This window comes from Calonectris borealis, chromosome 17 (genome assembly GCF_964195595.1).
Source record: "Calonectris borealis chromosome 17, bCalBor7.hap1.2, whole genome shotgun sequence".
Lineage (NCBI taxonomy): Eukaryota > Metazoa > Chordata > Aves > Procellariiformes > Procellariidae > Calonectris > Calonectris borealis.
Genome location: NC_134328.1, coordinates 12,891,255 through 12,910,433, shown reverse-complemented (window position 1 = coordinate 12,910,433; position 19,179 = coordinate 12,891,255).

Here is a 19,179-nt window from a genome sequence, read left to right as displayed (position 1 = left end):
AGAAATAATAGTTCTGTTAGAGTTGTATAGGATCTCCAGATAAAAGTGGAATAGGTCTAATAACTCCTTTTTTTACATATGAGATATAAATGATATGACAAGGGATTGGAAATCAGAACAGCGTACTATGTTGGCTTGTTTCTAGTCTTGGTTTGTTATAACCAAAGCTGTGGGAATCAGCATTTTTTTCTGGTTCATCAGTTGAATGGAAAGATTAGAAATTAAAAGCACCTTGTTTCCAGTTTGCTCAAATTAAAAGCCCTTATATTTTTCCCCATAAATTGCTATGCTAATTAACTTCTGAAGGTAATTTAAAAAAAAAATTTCAATAGCACTTTAAAAAATATTTTTCCCTTACATAATTTCCTCAAATGAATGCAGATTCTTCAATAATTCAATGAACTTAACTTTATTTTATTTCATTCTATCCTATTTCATTTCATTTGTGAGTGTGCACCCTGCATGAGAAAAAATGTTTTGGATAAAAAATTTCACTGCAAAAATGGTTGCACTTCAGCTTTTATGATGAAGTTAAGCCATTTTAATAACCAGCAACCACTGAAGTGATCCTGATTCTGCTCTTGCCCTTTTCCTTGTACAAGTGAATGTGTTTGTTTGTATGCTTAGTTCAGGGAATTCAACTGAAAGCAGGGGGTTTTGCAGGGTTGTTTTTCTGGTTTAGCTCCCTACACTATCTTGCTGTAGTATAAGTAAGAGTCATATCCCATACAAGAGAAATGGCCAGAGTGCAGCTGCCATGAAGGAGAATATTCGTTCTTTTGGCTGAAACTAGGTGTTCAGTTGACATAGCAGTATCATGGAACTCACCTTCAGTTTCTCCATTTGAGAGAAAAAATGCATTATTTAAAACCTGAGATACCTTTTATGAAGCATATTTGTAGACTAAATACTTTTTGCACATTCTAACCCAAGCATAGACACTATTTACAAATAAGAGTACAGATGTGAACTATGACCTAAGCATTTGGGGTTCTAATTCTGTATGAAAGCTGAATATTAAAGGCTTTGTATATAATTTGGTGCCTAGTTCTCCAATTGCTAAAATGCCAGGGTGGCTTGCAAAACTCTATATGCAAAACATCATGGTGCAGGCAATTAGTATAGCCACATACATCCAACTAGCTAGCTCTTTGTGTGTCTTCGTTGATATTTGCTTTATTTATATTCTCAGAGAGCCTTTGTTGGTTTGGTGCTGCCATTTGGTTGAATTGCTAGAGAAAATTTTAATGAAAGATACTAGAAGTCATCCCCATTTATATCAAGGGGAAAGAACGGCTAGAATTCGTTGCTCTTCAGTGTCACTAGCCTTGAACCTGGCATAGCTCTACAGCCTTTAGGTCTGAGTGTTATTAAGAGTAGGACCAGTCACATGTCTGATCCATAGAAATGAGTATGTCTTTTGAGCGCAAATTCCATGCCTGGCACTTTCAAATTTTGCTGCTACATTAAAATAGCCTTCTGCACTGAGTACACATTTTGCATATATGTAAATGTAAGATAAAACGTAAAGTAAAATAACTTGGTAACGTTTGGATACCACTGAAATTTATGGGCTGCATAGTCCCACCAGAAACATGTTACCTTTTCCTCCTTGGGTGAAATAATGCATTTAAGTTTCTAGCTAGTCATTTTTAATCCTTTCAGAGTCTGCATAGTAAGGGAGGAAAACATGTTTTCAGTGGGGTAGAGCTGTTAACCAGCTCAGATTTCATGTTACACCTGATCACTGATTGCTTGGCAAAAGGGGCATGCATAACATGTCTTAGCCTGCTGGGCCTTTTCAGCTTTCTCCCTCTTCCCTACATTTTCCAGGGAGAAGAGGGTTATGTTCCTGAGGCGACCAGTGGAAGAGCCTGGTCAGTATACTGCACTGATCTTAATTGGTTATTTTTCTCAAAAGAAAGAAGCCACTAAGCAGAAAACCAGTCAGTGGAAACTTCTAAGACAGTGCTTAAAGCATAAATCTTCCTTGATTGCCTGGCTTGCTTTTAAAGAAATGTAAATTTTTCACTAGTGTGAACTGATGCAGCTTACCCAGGGGTCTTATAGAAAACCTAGTTCCTGAAGTTTTTTCATCCACATCCTATGTACAAAGTAGATTTAGTAATATCCTTCAAGAGCATTATGGACAAACAGTGGCTTTGTTGTTTGTGCTTATTCTAGTGTAGTAGCAAGAAAACAGTTTCAGCTGTGCAGGCAAAAGTGAATTTTGCAATCCAAAGCCTGAGAGCATAACTAATTACCCCTGGATGGTGGGGCTTGCTTGGGTAGCATGAGTAAATTGTGCTGCTGAAAGAAAATGGAGAAAAGAAAAAAGGGCTACTTCTCTTTCTTCCTCCCGCCCATCTCCAGCCACTGCCACCCAGTATGATCTGACTCCTTGCTCAGTGACAAAAAGTGCCATCCAGGTTTTGCAGGAATCTAGTACAAGTGAAGTGGGACACAGTCTCTTCCAAGGCCTGTTTTGTTGTCAGCAGTCTGCTGTCTTAGACAGGAGATATTGTTCCTATACTGACAGCCATTCCTGCAAAGAGGATTATCCGTACGTTGTAAATGGTGAGGAGCTGGCAAACCTATGGCAGAAAAACAAGTTGGCAGGGAGAGGTTTTGCCTGAGCCTGCCATGGCAAGGCTGCTTCTAATTCTCAAGGCAGGGAGGGGGAGAACAAGCAGTTTCTTAATAATACAGTCTTACAGCAGTGATTCGACAGCAAGCTGGAAACTTTTCACAATATAAAGCGTTTGGGGTGATTTTTGTGAAAACAGAGGTATGAATGCCATCATTTCCTCTAAATGCTTCACCAAATGCTAAAAATTTTGAAATCTTAAATTTAAGGCAGGTTGGGATTATTTGTCAGTGTGATTTTAAATAAGGATCCCACTGTTTTTTAACTCCATTGTGAATGTGACCAGCTGTATTTCTTCCTGTAATCAGCTCTGATTTGGTTCAAGTGGCACCTGGATCCAGCAATTAAGTCTTTATACCGTGCCCCTGGGCATATGATACATGTATAAAGAAAAAACAGGAGGAGGAAATTAAAAGAGTGTCCTGCAAAGTGAGCTTGAAAATATGTTGAAAAGGAACTCTGGAAAAAGCTAGTGAAAAGCGTAAGACAAGTATGCTAACTGAGACAGTGCAATGGCTCTGCTGACAGAAGAACCTGTATAGAGTAGGGCTCTTCCTGGGATGGCCTGGTGCATGCCATCAAGTATTCTTTCTTACAGCTAAGCTTCAGGGTGAGTTTACGTGAGGGCCAACTAAGCTGCACCCAAAGCCTGGAAAAGAATTTGAGGTATGGTAATTTTTTTTAAATACGTTTTGACTTCATTGTGGTTGATGTTTTTGCTCTTGTCTTTTGATTATGTGCATGATTAAGCATCTAAATGCTTGCTGTCTTTGTAGGTTTTTTGTTCCATTTTAAGTTTATTTTATGTTTGTTTGGGTTTGGTTTCTGTTTGGACCAAATGAAAATTAATAATTATATGCTTGTAAATAACATGGTTAAGATTTAAAACCAAAAAAGGAGGGTTTTTCTTTTTGTTTCTATGTATCCAGCTCTTTTAAGAAACCTTATTTTTGTATTATAAATTCTCAGCACCTTCTTGTAATCTGGAAGCTTTAATATGGTAAAGTTGACTGCCCAGAAATGAACCTACCGATGCAGAAGCACAGTTTGGCAGAATCAGTCTTTTCCAGTGATTGTTAGAAGGTGTATCTTTGTAGAAGTGTGAAACTGGGGTAATTTCTGTTGAATTTAAAAGAAAAATGGGATGAACTGTGTCATTTGGTTTTTTTAATCTAGCCTTATTATATGTGTTCCTGTCTATATTTTCAAGTCTTTATTGCTATGACTGAAAGAGCAAAGGCAGCAGAAATCATGCCTAAACAGATTGTCTTTCCAGGGCAACTAATAATTAAATCTGCTGGGTCTTCTTAAAGTGACTGGTTGCAACTAAACTCTCTTGTCCATTTAGAATTATTCAACTGATCTGTACTGTTCTTTATTCTTAGGTATTCATCCTCACAAAAATAGAGGTCATTCTGTTTAGCTGGACTTCCTTATGAGTAAGATGAAAGGCTATTTAAAATTTGTAGGATTATGTTTATATTTTTCAAGGGATATTTTTAATATTACCTACTAAATATACAGGAATTACATTTTTTTAGTTTTAATCAAATATCAAATATTATTATTATTTTATATTTGGCACCTCTGAAGAGAATTCTCATGGAATTGACTGATTTGAAACTATTGTTTTTCTGGCAGACTGAAAAAATTGTCATTTGCATGGTTCATGCACACCAAGATTGCTTGCTTTCTGTAAGCATGCTACGAGATAAACCTGCTTCCTGATCCTATGAAAGGGGCAGTACCTAAGATCAAGATGGTGAATCAGTGGTACTAGAAAACAGGTTAGATGCTAGAGTTTTAGGACTAAAATAAGGAAAAACTGAGAGTTTAACCTAGGAATTGGAGGATGAATCTTCTGAATTTCAGAAATAGTTGTGCTTTTTTGTACCTACAGACATGGGATAAGCCCATGACTGCATCAGATTGCAAAATTCATGTATTTGCATGTATTGTCTTGAAAAATGCAAGCTTTTCTCCTAGTAAGCTTGTGCAGTTGGGTAACTACTGACCGTTAATCTTTCTTACTATATTTTTCAGATTAGGAGTCTTAAAAGAACAGATTGGGAGTTTTAAAAGAATAAATTTGGTACTCTTACGTAGTCTTCCTATTTATAAATATTTTAAAATATGGTCTGTTAGTGCCTAAAGTTAAGCTATTTCTCTCTCTCTCTCTTTTTTTTTTTTTAATTACATAGTGTCTTGACCTGTTTGTTGTGAGAGGGACTGCAACTAGAAATACAGAATTTGAATGTTTACTTGATGACAATGAAAACTGAATTTACTTCAACTGCATTAAACAAGTTGCCCATATTCTACTTAGCTGCTTCTTGACAAGGGAAGTTTTATAAAATACAGTGATAGTTCCTTCAGAGGTTTTTTTATTTGGAGGCTTTTATATGACCTAATAATGCCATGTAATTCATATTAGAAGAACTCCCTAAGGCCTTGGTTTATTTTGGTGAACAGACAGTTCTTAGTAAATGCCTAGCAGAAGCAAAATAGAAAAAAACTATGTTTTATCTCAATATTTCAAAACAATTATGCGTGGAGCTAGGTTTCTGAGATCATCTTTAGGCAACTAAGTAAGTGGCCTGGTTTTCAAGTATTCTGAACACTGTAGACACCATACAGAAATGTAATCCTTTAAAAATAATTTCTGGGAATAATTTTTGAGTTTACATAGAATCTTAGAATAACTTAGGTTGGAAGGGACCTCTGGAGGTCATCTGGTCCAAACCCCTGCTTGAAGCTGTTTGGAAGTTAGATTCAACTTCAGATTTAGCTTAGGTACCTCAGGGCCTTGTCCTGTCACATAGTCTTATCAAAACTGTTTTTATTTTGGCATATCTTGACACTTATATGAGCTTCCCAAGTACTTGTTTTGTAGGCAGCTGCATATAGCAATTGCTGAGATCAGAAAGGGGTTTAAAAGATTACCATAATACTCTGGAAATTGGATACTGCTTAGGGACCTATTGGTTTAAGGAATGTTACAAGCTGTTCATTATAGGCTGACCTGTAAAAGTCGTTTATTTCTTCAGAATATAAAGCAAGTGCTATTAATTTTTTTGCAAATGAGACTAGCAATTTATGGAGACTTAATGCTCACATATTAGGTTGTTGGTTTTTTTTATGATGATTGTTTTTCAGAACTTGGCTTTCCTGCTTTTTGCACCCTCAATGATGCTAGTATATTCTCAGCATTTTAAGCTAATGTTATCTACAGAATTTCACATTTTTTGTTTCCTTCTGCTCTACAGTAAAGAGATTTGGATTAGAAGGACTGTCAGCCTGACTGCAAAGGAAGTGATTTCACTCAGAAATGTTCAGAGAAATCCTGAGACAGTAACATAATTCCTTATTTGCTCCCTTTGTGGACAACTTCACTGCTTTGGGGGGTGGGGAGGAGCAGAGCACTTTTTTGGATCCTGTCAGAGAATTAAATTGCAGCCTGTGCTGTTCATAGGCATCGGAAGTAATTATTAGGTTTGAAAGAAATATGCTAATTTGGTAAGTGTTCAAAAAGCACCTCAAATGTAATTGAGATATAAACCAGCAAGAGATTATTGTTGTAGTCAACATGGCCATGACATTTCAGTTTATTTCACAAACTCTTTAGATTACTGTCTGAGGAAGGCTTCTGTTCATAATTTTTTAATTTGATTTTACCATAAAACAAAACTGGCATTTTAGATCGTATTTTGTAAACTGCTATTGGCAAGGTTATGAACTTGATTACCAACCTTATCTTAAGTGGAAATATTTTTAGAAGAAATGTTTATCAACGTTATTCCTTCCCTTGGTGTCTGTAACTGTTTGATTCTATCCTCTGATAAATGTGGAATTTTTCCTTCTCTGTATTTTTTTCCTTTAGTCATGTCTTCTGGCTTGTTCCATAAGATTTCCTTACTCGACTGGTGGTCTAGTTGTTCACAGTTCTCATCTGTCTGTATCTGTTCTTCTTAAAACAAAATTCTCACTGTGAGAAATTTTTCTATTTGAAGTGGGATGGCAGCATTCCTTTTTAATGTCTGTTCTCTCTGTTCCAACACGGCTTGCCTCTGGCTGGAGTTCTTACATGTCTCCAAGGGTGTTACTAATCCAGCTTGGAAGAGAATGGAAATTCTGTTTTACAAAGGTTTTAAGTCTTTTAAACTGATTTTATTCCAAATTGAGTCCACCCCTTCCAAATTTAAATTCTTTTCTTGAAAGAAAATATTTTTGTTTTTCACTCTTACAGGAAAAAACTACAAATAAAAATCCATATCAAGATTAACAGTGAAGTTCTTGATTATTTTTGAATGAAACAAGATTTTTTTGCATGGTATTGGAATTAGTAGTAGGGTTATTTTTTTCCCCACTTGGAAAAGAGATGAGAAAAGTCGGTAACACTTTGTCTATACTCTAAATTTAGCAAAATTACAGCAAGTGCTAAAAATTAATCCACATGGGTTATTTAACCTCGGTCTGGTTACTTAACACTGTTTTTCCTTTATTATCCAGTTATATACTTGCAATGTTGTTCTACTTCCTTCCAACCCAGTCTAAGCCTACTTTATTGCATCTTTTTTTTCAAAGCGTACAATTTTTGATATGTGTTCCAGTGTAACTAAAATTTCTAGCTGTTTTCTATTTGGTTGAGAAACACTATTCTCTTTTTCTGGCTATGAAAGCCTTGTAGATTGGATCTTAACCCTGAAGGAAAATATTCCAGATACTTCTTCCCAGGTATGCCTGTCACTGGTTCATCTGCTTTATCTTTGAAATAAATGCCTAGGAGGATAAAAAATGCATCAAAATAATTCTTCAATTGTGAAACTACAGTAGTATGTATTAGCTAATGATCTGTTTCCAAATGTGTTGTATGAATCTGCCCTTTCCCTTTCAATCTTGGAATATTAAACTCACTTTATTTTGAGACAATTGATGCATATTCTTCTTAATTAAATGCACATATGTATCAGTGCACTGACAGGTATTTCTTTTTCATAATATCAGTACTTCATTTTTCCAAAAGAATGTTCCCTCTTCACCTTTAAGTAGAGATAGAGATCTCTTTATTTACGGTAACTTTCTATTGATTGGTCTTAATTACTTTTTGAAATTATTCCCATGAATCACTGAGGTCTAGATTTTTGCAAAGACCAGCCCAGCAGGCTCTGCACAGAGAGCAGAAGTGTTCAGACTGTTTGTGCTTGCTTATTCCTTCCACTGAACAGGCAAGTCAGGGGCAGAGGGAATATTACATGCACAAGTTCTTGGGTTTTCTTCCCTATAGTAACTATATAGGGATTCCCATAATTTGTTATGATACTGAAGTGAATCATACTGCCATTATCTCCTCTACACGAATGAGAAGGAAGTAGAGGCTGAGCTGCTGAAAATAGAGCATTGAAATCCTGACTCTGCTGGAGTCAATACCTAAAGTTCATCCTGATTTCCGTATAGCAAGGATTTCACTGTGTCCTAAGGGAACACCTTGCATGTTACATACTGGTACATGTTCTGCAATATTCTTTCTTTGTAGCTGAGCCTGGATGTGTTGACTGTCCCTAATTAATCTAGGAAACTTAAGCAGCTGAGCTTATAAATTTAGTCTTGAATGTGTATATTGTATACATATAATATCTCTTGTAATACTTAAACATTTAGATATTTGTCAAGCGTGGTGCTGTCTGAAATTGTTTGAAGAATATATTCTCCTCTAAGACCATGGACTTCCTTTTCTTTCTTTTTTTTTTAAATTATTTTTTTGACAAAATGGAAACTTGCACGTACTCTTCCATAAAGTAAATCTTTATCTCTTATTGCTTTATTATCAGCTCTCAAGGGGAGTGACATAAGATTGCAATCACTCTAAAGAGAATGACCAGCATGTGGGATAAAGAAAAATAACTGCTTATCTTTTAGGACAGAAAAATTACTTTTCTTTTTGTGAGACATGGAGGAACATTTTGGAGGGACATGATAAATAGTAATAGTTCTGTCTTCTTGCCTTGAGGAGCAGGTGGTCATGGTGAAATTGGAGTATGGTTCTAGTAATAATGGAACTTCTTTTTAGCCCAAGAGGTAAGGAGGGCTTTAAGTAACATGCAGGTTTTTTCAGGAGAAACATACAGTATTTTTTAGACAAATCTTTCTTCTTCCTTATCTTCATTACTATATTCCAGAGAAAGTCTAGGAAAATGTCAAGTGTATAGGTGGAAAGAAGTTCCAGTTGTATTTAATCTCTGGATGAAATTATATAATTTACCATTTTACTTCAGTGTCATCGTTTTAGGTGTTGGTCCTTTGAGAGTGGTCTGTAAATATTAAGGATTTCACTTTCACAGGGATGAAAAAGAAATGCAATGGTTTTCAGATAAGGACATTCACTTAGGCTGCCCAAGAACACAATGGAAAGTTTGTATTTAGTAAGTCCCTTGCTGAGTTGGTGGTGAGCCCTGTGGTTGAACTTACTTGTTCCGTCAGTTACCATCCAAGAGATGTTGCTTTGATGCACTTTGACATACTTCACTCTTCTAACCTTGGTACGTGGGGAAGAAATACATTTCTTGTTGAACTGCTCACAAACAATTTTAATGTTATTTTATAATTTATTTAAACTCATCCTCCTAATTATTGTCTTTGGTAGTGACAGTAACTTTAGTATCTTCTATGTAATATTAACTTATTGAAACAAGCTGTAATACACATATAACAGTAATAGAGCTATGTCACTTCCTTAATATTCACTTATTTATATTCTATTTTAAATTGTGAGAGTTCAGGAGATTATTATCTCTTATCAAGGTAAATGTGCAGTATGTAATGTATGGTTCATGCTCTGCACTGGGAGCCAGGAGATTTGGGTCCTATTCTGGACTGTACCACTGCATTTGTGTAAATTTAGTTAAATCTTTTGCCTCCCTCAATTTTTGCACCGCTTGGCTATACTGTTTGCTGTTTGAACCATGGTTCAGAAGCATAGCTAATTCCTTACTTACCTGGTGCTACTTGCTGAGGTGTGGTGAGAAGCTGAAGCAACTGCAGTAGGATAAGAGCTGTAGAAGACAAGGTAGGGGAGCTGCAGTGGGAATTCCTCTCTGAAATTTCAAAGCTGCCCATTGGTACTGCTGCGCCCCAGTAAGACACAACTCCTTAGGAAATCAAGCACCAGTATTTCTACTGATCATAGCAACCCATTATTTAACATGTGGCTTCGCAATGTATGCGCATAGACTTACTTTAGTTTTTAAGGGGGAGATTAACTTCCATCTTCTTGGAAAAAAGCTTAAGAATGTCTTTTATCACGTTAGTGTAGTTTCCAAACAAGGTACAGCCAAGGTACATGCAGGTTGTTAACTGAGGTGATGTGTTCATTTGATCTCAGAAGACCAAGACTTATCCTCCATCCAGTCCTTCCAACTTAATCAAGAACTTTCAGTAGGAGATAGATGTCTGAAGCTTATGTTAGCAAATTTCAGCCCAAGACAGTGTAGAAAATATGGCAAAGAACTGACGCTATTTGTTTCACTAGCTTAGTGATAGTGTGGAAAATAATCTAAAATCTTTGGTTAAAGAAAAAAAGACATTGTAAAGACAGTAATAGCGTTATTTTTTCCACTCTTGAATATGTGCTATATTCTAAGTACAGAAAGCAGTTAATATTTCATAACAGTGTGAAATTGTATCATGCAGGTGTCATCAAATACAGTAATTAAAGCTCAGCAGGGTAGTTTAAACATGCTGTTACTAGTGTGACTAGTTAGTGCTGTGAATGATAGAGAAGACAGTCTGATTAGGGAGCCCGTAGGCAACTGGGGATAAAAGACCAATGTCAGCAGCACCTTAACTAGCTGAGAAAAGTCTTTGTGCCCAACATGCTGCTTCTTGTGCGTTAATAACTAGTCATCACCTGATACTTTTCCTTTTGACAACCAAGTGTGTATAAAGGTGATAAAAATGTGAACTGTGACCAACATACTTCAGCCACAATTTGGGAGGTTTCTTCCTCATGTTTTCAGAGGCTGTTTATTCAATGGTAGCTAGATCACATGAGTTACAAAGGAATAGTATGGGCTCCTTGTGCAAGAATGTTGGTTTTATAAGAAATAGTTTGACACGCATTCCCCTCGTGTAGTGAGTATCCAAAAACAGTTATTCTAGAAAGCCAGGCAACCAACGCAAAAGATTAAAAACCCAAAGAGGACAGAGCCCAGCTTTATCAGACTGTGTCTTATCTTAAAATCAGCGGCAACACAAATCTGTATGAAGAAAGCATGTATGAACGCTACGCCATGAGTGTAGACTTCTGATACAGGAGACAAGCAAAGGTAATATTTGAACACTTGAAGATCAAAAATTTTTATTATACAGTCTTTCAGAATGACCCTTTAAATCAAGTTTTCCATTATTATTGATTTGGCTAGAGTGTGGGAAAATAAAAAACAAACATACACCCCCAAAACAAAATATCTCAAAATTAAGTGGCTGCTGGGTAGAGGAAGACAAACTGAAAAATGATTGCTTCTAAATTGGCAAGGGAATTTGTATGTTATGCCAGGTATTTGTATCTTCTCTCATGAGATGAGTTAAGATTAGGAGAGTAGAAGATGAGAGAGCCCTTGGGACGGACTGGAATATGGAGAGCAAGGCAGCTGGGAATTTCAGAGGATTTCTGTTCCAGGCGGAAGGTGTTTTCTCTAAAATGCAAGTTAAGACTCACTGATGATGGAGGTAGCAAACATCTGGCAGAGCACAGCACTCTAAATGTGCAAAATTAGAAAACAGGTTCAAGGTGACCACTGGGAAACTCTTCTAAGCCTCTGCAGAATTGCTATTTTCTTTTGTGAGAAGATGCTGTCATCTGTTTTGTGACACTAGGAGAAAATACTTGCTGCATGTAAGTAAAGTTTGGATTTAGATTTGTAATGTGTGAATGTATTAGTGCTGTTTGGAAAATACCTAGGCCAATCGAGTTCTCACTGGAAACCTAGTTTAGTGAGAGCTGATGTGAAACTGCAAAATTATTTCTGTGGAAGAGTTGGAAACAAAGATACTTGTGATACAGCAAAATTGTGATTATGATATTCTGAGTAGGTAGCTTGGAAATTTTTAAATCAAATAGGTGGGGTTTTATTTGAAAAATAGTGGCTTGGTTAAGCAAAAATGTAGCTATTTCAATACACTTCCACATGTATCTGTCAGAAACTTGCCTGGTTATCTTGCAAGGTGCTAAAAATCAATAGATTTTCAGTATTTGTGTCTTCTTGCCAAGAATACAGTAAATATTCCATAGTTCTGTTTTCAAAGCTGGAATGGAAGTACAAATAACCCCATCTTAAGTGAAGGCTCATGGGATCTGCTGGTTCCCTGCCATGCATTTCAAGGACTGATAAGTTTGATAGGCCTGGGACCTTTAGGTTGAAGTGGGGATGTTGGGATTTTATGCTCCCTGATAGCACTTGCCCTAACTTTAAGAGGACTTTGTAGAATGTCGTTATCTTTTCTGGAGCAGCTGAGGCTATTCTTAGAATTAGGACGGGCACAAGTAGTTGCTTGGAGTTAGGGCAATTGGCTGTCTAGTTTTATTTTGAAAAAAACCTATTTAAAATATTTGGATTTTTTGGAAACTGTATTTCTCATGCTGGATTTTCTGACTTGCAAATGTGTTGGGGGGGGCGTCCTATTCTGTCTCAGAGAGAGATTATGCTGCTGATTCAGATTTCCTTCATAATGGAAGTTACAAATTTAAGCAGCATTCCTGGCTATAAGATAGTATTGTGCATCTAAAGCTAATAGGATTTCCTCAAGGCATCAAACAATCAATGCTGCCTTTTAGTGCTGCTTAGTCTCAAGACAAAATAAAAGAGACAAAACATTGATATTCTGTAATAATGTAAGGACAAGTGCAAAAATACTGCTAAACATATCCTAGTAGAACTTGCTTTGTTTTATGTTACACTAGTAACCTAGTACACTATTTGTTGTGATTACTAATGCTTCACAACAGTGTGTGCTCTTACCTATTTTATGAATTATGTTGTTTTCCAGCTGCTGCTTTTCACTTGTTTAAAATATCTCTTCAATCATCTGCAATGCTGCTCCTTTTTATAAAGTAACAAAACACTATGAACTATTCTTTTGATTAAATTTAGTTGTGTTATATGCATAGCTGACATGTTAATATCTCATCCTATGATACTTAAATAAACGTCTTTTCCTCCCATCAGTTTCTCATAAATCCTATACTTATTTTGTATATCTACAGGAGTCCTTTTGAACTTTGCATTTGTTATTTTAAAATGTAAGTGCATGTTTTACTGAGGACAATGATATCTTGGTAAATAATTTTGGCTTAATTGATTTCATGCAACAGTCACGGGATCTAAATATGCAAACAGTCAAGTTTTCTGGGCTCAAGTCCCACAGAACTGAAATACAGGAGGGCAAACTTTAGATCATGAAATTGAGCAACTGTTTTCCATTTATGTTGTTGTATACAACTGAATTATAGGTTGTTGATTCAATGACCCCTGGAAGAATCACATTACAAAAGTCTTTTGGCTTGTGAATTGCTATGCAAATGTAATTATGTAGGTGTGATGTGTTGTGGATTTTTTTCCCTAGTTCTTCAAATGAACATTAGTCTGTGTTATACTTTGGGCTAGGTTGCAGGCTTTATATTTGGTTGGTTCACTCTTTCTTTCCTGTACAATAATATGTAATTCAGTATTTATTAAGGTTTTATGTGCTATGGCATCTTCTCACAGTCCAAGCTTCATTTGTGGTAGTTGTTAAGGATAAAATATAATTGTACAATAAACTAATTGTGATTTGATACAGAAATGCTGCTAGGAAAAAATGCAAACATCTACTGACCCCTTCAATCTCTCCTCTCTTTTAAGACTATCTAAGACAGGAGGAAATCAAAAAGCCAAATTGTCCTCATGCCAGTTGCAGTACAAGTTGACAAAATATTTAGACAGCTTGTTCCTAAGCAAATACATATGCTAGACAATCAGCTGAACATTTTGATGGATCTGATAATGAATACAAATTAAGACCACAAATCGCTGAAGGCGGCCAAACTGTCCTGCCAAATGAGTTGCTGCATAATTGGAGACAGTGGGTTGAAATTGCCTGGCATCTTTTTCCCCAACATACCTTTCAACAATTCAGGCTGGCTGGGGCCACTTGTCCATTCCCTGTAAATCAACGTTTTCTGTGTGTATTTCCTCCTGTTATCACTCATGGCAAAGGAACTCTTCTTGATTCTACCTTAATATTGCTTTGCCTTTTAGAGTTTTTGTCTTAAAAACTGTAAGTGAAGGATGGCAAATGTACTAATTGTAGTTATCTAATTATACCTAGTATGAAAGCAAGCTACTAGGTGTAGCAGCTGAAGGCCTGATTTTTACAATTTAAGTGAGCACATTTGAATTTGAACAATTTTAAGTGTCTTGGTTTTGCATAAATACATTGATGGCAGAGCTACTTCTGATTTGTCTCAATCCAATGGAGAGAAGAATCTATCCCGTGGCTGCTTTGCTGCAGCAGAATTGCACAATCCCTTCTGGAATGCCAAACAGCATGCTGGACTATGGATGCAAAGGGAAGGATCCTTCTGGGTTTGTTTCTTGTATTTTTTTCAATGCAACCTCTTGGAAGTCTGTTTATTACCCTATCGATTAAGTTTTCAATTATATTATTCTTTTCTTCATGAAGGCATTTCTTGTTTTAGTTGAAAACCTGTAACATTTCAGTAATAGAAACTTTGGCAACTAGAAATTTTCAAACTTCTTACCCTTCAAAGTAATTTTTTTTTCCTTTTGAAATATTCTTCCTTTTGTTTGGGTAAAATACCAGTGTTGAAAAAGAATGCTTTTTCCTATGTAATGGCATTTTCTTTAATGCTTAACTAAAATATGCTTAACTAACATGCTTAACTAAAATATGACACAAAAATCTCTCTTTAATCAGAGGGATTATGGAGGAGGAAAATCTGTCAGTTACATGGATATCTGCTGTCATAGCAGTATATTTACCACATTACAAGTTTTAGGAGTTCCTTACTATAAGCCTGCAATAGGATTTTGTTATGCATTTTGCTTCCATTAAATGCTTAATCTAATCTTTTTCATTATATAACTTCCTATTTTTTCAGGAACCTTTCTAAAGTATTCAGAAGCCCATTCAGTATTAGTGTAATTAATAAAATGGTCTTTGCTTGTCACAAGTTCCTCATGGTTAGTCCAGCCAGAACACTGAAGTTTCTTCCGCAACCTCTACCTCTCTTTCTTTAGACGCTTGAGCAAAACTCCATTACATTTGTTTTCTGCTCAGCATCACATACTTCTTTCCTGGACGACACTAACTTTTCTTTTGTTCAAGGATACTAGTGGTTATTGCAGTTTTCAGAATAATGCATAACTATCCAACCTGCTAGACAATCATATTCTTCTTAGTTTTTTTTAAAGGTAAATGTTATGAATGTTTCTTGTAAATTAAATTAGTTCTGCTGCTTCCTCAAACATAATGAGTTACAAGTCTGGTAATGAAATGGTTTTAATTTTTGAATTTTTCTTGCCCTGTATTTCTTCTTGTTTCTTGTCTTCTGCTCCAGTTGTGTAACCTTCCAACCGATGTAGCCACTCAATTGTTCAGTTTTTTCTTCCACAACAACCATGTTGCTAATGTTTAGTAACTTTTGTGTTAATGGGAACAATAGAGCTTGTGACTTTTGCTGTGATAATCGTTTGTCCTCTTGTCCAACATAAAGGGCAACTTAGGCTACATGAGAGTTTGATGCTGTCTTTGTGCATAAATCTACCGATTTTCTTTCATTTGTAACCGAACCTTAAAAATAGTTTGACATTGAAGATCTTGAGAATTCAAGAGACTGATGCTGTATAACATGTAATTCATACAATTAAATTATATCTATAATGATACAACTGAAAGTGAAATTTGGTCCAAGTTTCTCATGGTTCAACTAAATCAGATTTATTTCTGTATTTTATGAATCTTCCTGAACTGTGCTGCACAAGAGCTGCACTAGTAAGTACAGAAACCTTACAAAGCTTTTCCAATCCAGTTGACAGGACTTAGAATAAATCAGAAACTTGTAACTTTGTGATTGTGACACATGATTCTTCTAAATGAAATGGTATTTTTTTCTTTCTATAGGTTTAGAGCCAGAGTCCTTCAAAGACCTCATTATCCTCTATACATATATGAAAGCAATAATTAATTTCAATGGAAGACCTGAAGTGGTAGAAACATTCTCTGTCACTTGTAGAGTGGCTCTTGTAGCTTCAATTTAGAGTGGAAGTGTTACTGTTCAGTCCCTTAATAGTTTGTTCCCTTTCATCTTCTGCAGTTTGGGGTTTTTTTCATCATAGCAGCAGCTTCATTTTGTTGTGTGTTGCTGCAGGATGCTTTCAGAGTGATTGCTGCCAGTTTTAATCTCATGGTCCTGTCATTTACAGAGATACTGTCTGATTTTTTTTTTTCCTCCCTACCCCTGTTTTTAAAAAGCTAGTTCCTAAATTCATTTAAGTCAGAAGAAATTTTGCTGGCAATTTTAATGTGGATAAGATGTGACCTATGCCACTTAACACATTTTTTTCTTTTTTTGAAGAATGGCAAAAATACTTTCATTTCTAAGATTTAAGGTTTATTTGTGCTTGGGCATAAAGAAGAAAATGTCTTCAAGTTGTATTTTTTTTTCTTTCCAAAAACTGGAGTTTGGCTGTAACTGATGTTGTATGGAAAAGTAATTTTACTTTCTTTCTGCCAGCACATAATCTTCAGGTTTTCATTGTGCCCTTTTGTGTTCCCTTCTGCCCATCATTGATACTTCACACTCAGGAAGTGGAGAAAATAGTGTAACATCATCTATGCACTTGGAAGTACAATGGATACCTTTACAAGGTAAATTCATATTCTCTTCCTGCTCTGAGATAGAACTATCTGATAAAGCTAAAGGGAGTTGTGTCTTTCAGTCCTATAAAGAAGACAACCCGTTTTAAGATCTGGGATCAAATACTTTAGCATTTAACTTCAGTCTAATCAGACATGGAATGCTGTATTTATGAAGAGCAGTAACTGAAGTTCATTCAAAAATGCTTGTTGCTTGTGACGTTCACCGTCATGGTTTGCGGCTCCATAACCAAAACTATTTCTGCTTCTGGATTCTGGTTGTCTGATACAGCATGAGAACTGTTTGTGGCATTTTGGAAGCATCTTGCATTATGGCTGATTCTCAAATCTTCGAATATTTAGTCTAATCTTGATTCAGATGTGAAGTTAATTGGGATTGTATTTTCGGTGTCAAAGTGTGAGAAGGACTGTATTAAACTCTGAAGAAAATGAACAAGCTGTCTCTGAAAGCAAGCATTGCTTCGCTTCTGGGTCTCTACTAGATGTTCCTTTTTCTGTGTCTTTTCATTAGTGGGATACTCCAGACGAGTTCAGTTGAGCTCAGCTGTTCTTTGTCACTTTAATTACCGTAATCAGATGGCTGAACTCCTTGTGTGTTTGAGAAGAGGAAAAGTTTTAATATCCTGTTTAACCTTTCACTGGTTTTAATATTTCCATGAATGGAAGTTAAGTGAAGGCATCTGGCATGTTTAATCTCAGTAAATAATGGAACTTCTCTCTGACATATTAATTATACTGAAATCATGATTACTATAAAACTTAAACAAACTTCAGACCTGATCTTGGGAACTCAGGTGTGCACAAGTAATGTTTCACTCCTTTGGCAATAAAATTTCACTTGGGAATTTTACTTCATCTGTTGAGCGGAAAAAGAGAAATATAAGCAACCCCTGCAGCAGTAGGATTTTTTTTCTTTTGCAAACACCAGTTAGCATCAGAATGAGTCGCGCAATACTACACTCAGCATATAAATCCAGTAAGATGTGTGTAACAAAAAGCTTACAGTTGTTCTTCTAGGGTCCTGAAATCAAAACCTAGTAGCTTTCTTTGTGACTTCAGCAAATTGCATAGAATGTGCGTTACCTTGGACAGGGCAGTGCTGTGCTAGCATTATGGTAGCTCACTGTAAGCAAGTTACTGTACATAGTACATTGCTAATGTGTCCACGCTAGGTATGGAGCTAGTTTTCCTCGCCTAGCTCAAGCATCTCTGAATGTATTGCTATTTAACTGCTTTCAAGGTATAGTTTTCCCTGCAATCTACATTTCCATGTTCAATCCAGCAGTATTCTAGAAGTCTAAGAATGCTCACTGCCTTAACAGGACATTTTGGCCACATATGGACAAATTGATTAAAGCAGAACTGCAGAGCAGGCACGGAAAAAAAACCAGTCTCCAAGCAAATATCCTGAACTCAGTTTTTGCTATGACTGATGTAGGTATTTTCTCTGCCAAGCATACAAACTGTAATGTATTCTGAAAGCACATAAGATCAAGAAGATTGAGTTGCATAAATCTGCTCTTGAGTTTCCACTTTCTATTACAGTAAAGACGGTCTTTGTGTCTTAGTTCCTGATCTGCAGAATAGATGCAATGATAAATCTCTCCCAGGCTGATCAGAAGCTAAATATTTTGACAGCTATGAGAGATGCTCAGAGAATACAGTTATGAAGACCACAGAGGTATCTCTATGAGAAAAGAGAGATCCTGGGAAGCTAAGGGGAATTGCATCTACTTATTAGCACCATTAAGTATAGGATGTACTTGCCGTATATCCATCAAAAAAAAAAAAGATCATGTCCTTTACCTGTCTAAAGGAGTTGCTTTCCAACAGTCCTTATTTTTGCTGCTTTCTCTTCAGCATTGGGAGATTTCTGGAAAGTCACCTTAATTTGCTAAAATTTCCAAACTTGATAGCAACAGCAATATCCTTCTGGGTCTTGATATATTCTTGACACTTCTCCCTTTTGTCAGAGGTAGGTGCTTGAGAGAGTTTTGATTTTTATTTTTTAATTTATGTTTTTAGATTGATCTTATTTGAATACAGATTTATTAGAAAAGTGGTATGTTGCATTAATAACCTGAGAGTTAATGTACATGAGCTATTAATGGGACAATCAATGCAAGGTAGATTAAGTGTAAGTTTAAGTCATGTACTTACTAGCCACTAGACACTTATTGCACTGTAAGATAGGATGATTACATGTGACAGCTTCTACTTTCACTATAACTTCAACATCAGGGTGATGTCAAATTTAAAATGATGCTAAAATTAACAGAAAGTTTCTAACCAATAAAAGGCTTTAATGAAAGGGAACAAATACAGTGATAAATCCGGAGTAGTTCTACTAGGCTCAGTGCACTGATTCTTTATTTGCACATTTGCAATGAGGATGAATCAGTTGGTATGATGTTTAACCCTGATTTATCTTTGTCATGTTACTTGAATTCTCTTGAGAAAAATCTAATTCAAACAATCCTTGTCACTAACATCTCCTGAAATAGAGTAGGAAACTAACTACGTCAAGCCAGACATGGTTTTTAGTTCAAAGGGTACAGTCCTGTGAACACTTACATTCATTTCTTCTTTTGAGAGCTGAC